This window comes from Capricornis sumatraensis, chromosome 15, assembly GCF_032405125.1.
Source record: "Capricornis sumatraensis isolate serow.1 chromosome 15, serow.2, whole genome shotgun sequence".
In the NCBI taxonomy this organism is placed as follows: Eukaryota; Metazoa; Chordata; class Mammalia; order Artiodactyla; family Bovidae; genus Capricornis; species Capricornis sumatraensis.
Window position 1 is genome coordinate 19,471,324 of NC_091083.1, and position 4,700 is coordinate 19,476,023.

The window sequence follows — 4,700 nt, forward strand, 5'->3', positions numbered from 1 at the left end:
TGAGTTGTATCTCCATAAGGCTGTTACCAAAACACAGCTGACAGTGAGGAGAAAGGAGGAAAGGAGGAGAAAGGAGGAAAAGGAAGTGAGCATAGGAGGAAATGGACTGCGAGGTTGGGAGAAATCAGAGGGGGATCAAGAGAGTTCTTGGAGGAAGGAAAAGTATGGTCTTACAAAAAAATCAAAAAAGGGATTTTACCCAATACCTGAGAAGACTGCTGTCTCTAAAGTGTGTTCTGGAAACTGCAGGAAGGCAAAAAAAGAGAGAGAGACCGAAAAAACACCTGGATCCATGTGGTGAATGTGGGAAACAAACAGAGGGCAAGGCTGACAGCCGATTACATGCACCAAAGCCGAGAGTCAGGACATCAGCAAGGAGAGTGGAAAATACAGCCCAGGACAGAGAGACAGGAAAAGAATTTTGAAATAAAAATTAAGTTGAAAGAGACAGGAGCGCGCACTTTCTTTCTCCTGGCCTCAGCAACGCAGACCCTTCTCCCTCCCCTTCTCTGCTCCCTCTCCTTCCAGGTGAGGAAATTCCAGGTGGATTTCCTATCCCAGCTCTGTTTGCAACAGGCTCAAGTGGGACGCTGCCCCTTCCCATCCGCCAAAGGGGTCCTTCCTGGAGGTCCCTGTGCCTTGCTCTGATGACAAGCCCAGGAAGTCAGGGGCCTCAGGAACACACACAGAGGCTGAGCAGGGATATGGGGCTGGCACGAGCTCCTTCAAGCATCCAGCTCCTGGGCAGTGTCCCTGGTCCTCACCAGAAGGCTGTTCATGGATGGAGCCAAGCAGAAACCATCTTCACTAAGTAACCGGGAAAGTCCCTTGATGCCAAGCCAACTGGCAGCTTGTGAGAGCAGACAGTTCTGGAGTGGGTCACTTCTACTTCCTCTCTCACCAAACATCTGGCCTGGGCACTAGACCATGAGGCAGGAAGTCCCGAGCACTTGTTTTTAGCTGTGACATGTGGTCTGGGGGCAAGTCCTTTCAACACAGAGCTCGTTTTCTATTCTGCACTCACGCAGCAGCTTTTTATTCTGAGTAGATCAGGGTGGCAGACAGTAACTTGATCACTGTTAGGGTTCCCATCTCACAATTCTAAAAGTTGAATAAGGAAACCAACCGTCTCTTGGTCACATAGTGAGTCACTGGGTTAGGCCAAGATTAGAATGCATCAGGCCCCAGATCTAGGTCTTATCAAACAGGCCCAGGTTAATTGTTGGGGTGACACTCTGATGATGCCTTAAACTTAAAGCTATGAGAGCCATTATAACAACAGTCTGCTCACAGGCTTTTTTTAAAAACGTTACACCTGTTTTATTGTAAGAGAGTCAAAACTTAGAAAGGTTAAGTTGCCGAAACTAGAGCAGACAAACAACAAAAACTCTTAGCTTTCTTGATTCCAAATCCTATGGGTGCATGCTACGCCACTTCAGTCGTGTCTGACTCTTTGCGACCCCATAGACCCTCTGTCCATGGAATTCTCCAGGCAAGAATACTGGAGTGGGTTGCCGTGCCCTCCTCCAGGGGATCTTATTGGCCCAGGGATCGAACCCGCATCTCTTAATTCTCCTGCATTGGCAGGTGGGTTCTGCCACCTGGGAAGAACACAGGTGGATTCTACCACTACTGCCACCTGGGCAGCCCGGAGCCTATAGAACTCCTCTGATTTATCTAGTCTTTAAATAATACAACAGACACACCCACATCCCTCCCCAACAAAAGAGTCACAGTTAAAACTTTAAATTGTGTAAATTTAAAAAAATTCTTTAAATTGCAGAAGTTTATTATTTAAAAATGAAAACTCAGACATAAAGAAAGGTGTCCTGGCTGCCTAAGACAGTCTGGGGGTGGGGGTGGGGTGGAGGGTAGGGAAATGCTCTTCGCCCTTCGTGGGGCTTTTTTCTGTATTTTGTAAATTTACTTTATTTTTAATTGGAGTATAATTGCTTTACCATGTGGTGCTGGTTTCTGCTGCACAGTAACATGAATCATATATAAGTATAGTACATCTCCTCCCTCCTCAGCCTGCCCTTCCTGTTTTATTTGCTTTGGTACAACAAGTTTCCAAAGCAGAAGTACACCCACTCGAGGCCAAGAATGGGGTGACTTCACTCACGTTTGTTCAGATTTGTGTACGGCAGCTCGTTTGGGCACTGAATGTGACTTGGCTTTTTGAACATGTTTTGTGTGTATGCGCTCAGTCACTCAGTTGTGTCCAACTCTTTGCAACCCCACAGACTGTAGCCCGCCAGGCTCCTCTGTCCATGGGATTCTCCAGGCAAGAATACTGGACTGGGTTGCCGTTTCCTTCTGCAGGGGTTGAACCTGAATCTCCTGCATTGGCAGTCGGATTCTTTACCACTGAGCCACCTGGGAAGCCCATGAATATGCTTCACATTTGAAACGCAAGGCATGAAGTGAATACACTTCACTTTTCCAGAACCAGGCAATCAGAATGTCTGTCAAATCAGACATTCTATGCAATCATGTATATGCAAATTAGAAGTCTGAGCCTTGGGAAAAGTTCTAAAACATAATCACCACCATCTCACCCTTACTCCACCTACTTTCCACCTAATTCATAAGTCCAAGAAAGTCTGAGATAAAAAGATTTCCTGTAGTATTCTACCATCAGGAAGCATTTATTAAATACCTAAGTGCTTGTGGTTCTGCACTAAGCTCTGTGCAGACGTAATTGCTTAGAACTGGTCTCTCTCTTGTTTTCAAGACCTCACCTTCTAAGGTAAGCAGAATTCACCTGGATAAACAGGCTCAGGACAAAATGACAGCAGGTGGGAACTTGAAAACATACCAGTGGCTGGCCACTGAAGCGTTCATCTGGTCCATGGCAGTGCATTTTCGGGGTGGGGAGCCAGGAGAAAGCGTGTGGGGGTGAGCGGCTGTCGAGTTTCCCAGGGACCTTGGGTTCAGTTGCAGACGCTGCCCATGTCTCTTGGAAGAGATCGGCAGAGCAGGCTGTGGGATGAGACTGCTGCCAGGAGGGAGGAAGCTGTGGATAAACAGTGGGCTGGAGGAGGAGGGGGCAGAGGGCAAGCAGTGAGGGTGTGGCCAGCAGAGGTCAGCGAAGCAGAGAAAGGGGGACAGGTGAGAAGAACACAACAGAACAGCTGTCGCTGGAAGCCCCACCCACGCCTCTAAGTCCAAGGTGTCTCTTCAGCCTTCCACTGGGCTAAGGGACCTCAGGTAGACCCCAGGATGGTTGTGACGGGTGGGGGTGGGGAAGAGGAGGATCCCGATGAGGTTAACACGCGTGAATTGGAGTCAAGGAGTGAAGGGCACAAAGGGAGTCCTGACAAGTGACAGGATCAAAGGTATCAGGAGAATCTTTAATCCGCTCTCGGGGATGAGGAGACCCCAGCAAAGCCCTTGGTATTTCTCTAGATGAGTGAAAACCACTCAGAAGGGAATGAACAGGGGCCAGAACATCCCGGCTGACCCGCTGACTGTAGTTTACAATCAGGCCTTGGAAAAGGATAGGGGTGAGTATCAAACCCGACTTGGTGTCACGAAGCCCCCAGAGGAAAAGAGAATTTTGTCTTTAAAAGTCATCAGATTTGCTAATTAATAACTACAAGCTTTCCAAACCTTTTTAGACCACAGGTAGAACCCTGGTGCCACCACAGTCCAGACCCCATACAGATAATGCACCTGTAGAGATGGTCTGGGTCCCAGATTGAAGCATCTCATTTCAACCCCTTCAAATAACACACATCTTCCCATAATTATGCACGTTTTGTTAAAAGAAACATCTAAGGCATCTTAATGAGGGAACAAGAAGATGGAGAGCATATAGCCAATAAATGTGTTCAGTGGCCACTAATTTTCATTAAACACCGATTTTAATTATGACAGTGAGATACTACATCTTTGCAAAACAGAGTGGTAAAAATTCAAGATTGTCCATAGCTAAGGTAGAGAAATAAATTCTCTTCCATACACTGGCAGTCTACTGATAACACTTTAGGGGGTGGGAATTTGACAGGATCTATCTTTATGAAATGCCCATGCCTTTCAGCCAGCAATTCACTTGTGGATGTCTGTCCCAGTTTCCATCTGTCCTAGAGCATTATTCAAGTGTATGCACAAAAGAATCAAAGAATGTTTCTTACAGCAGTGTCTAAAATTTGAAAAAAAAAAAAGGAAACAACTTGAAAAGCTATCATTAAAGATACTAGTTAAATCTTTGCACATCCATGGAATACACTGTAGCAGCAAAAAAAATAAATAAATACATGAAGTAAATTCATATGGAAAAGACCACATCAATAGTCTTATGTCAAGATCTCAAAGATATATCACTGACTGCAAATTGAAGTTGCAGAAGGCTACATGACATTGTTCATGCAAATACATACACTAAATTATCTATTTCTCTATGTAAATATGATCACTCAAATGAAAACAAGAAAATCTGGACATTTATACCAAACCATAACTGATACTAGCAATTATGTCTAGGGGAGTAAGTAGGTTGGGGAGTGGGGAATTCAGAGGGATTTTTGTCTTTACCTGTATAGAATTTTCTCTTACGTGAGTTTGATGCCTGGTCAGGAAAGATTCTCATGTCTCAGGGCATCTAAGCTGTTGAGCCACAACTAGTGAGCCAGTGGTCTAGAGCCCACGCTCCACAACAAGAGAAGCCACCAAATGAGAAGCCCACGCGCCACAATTAG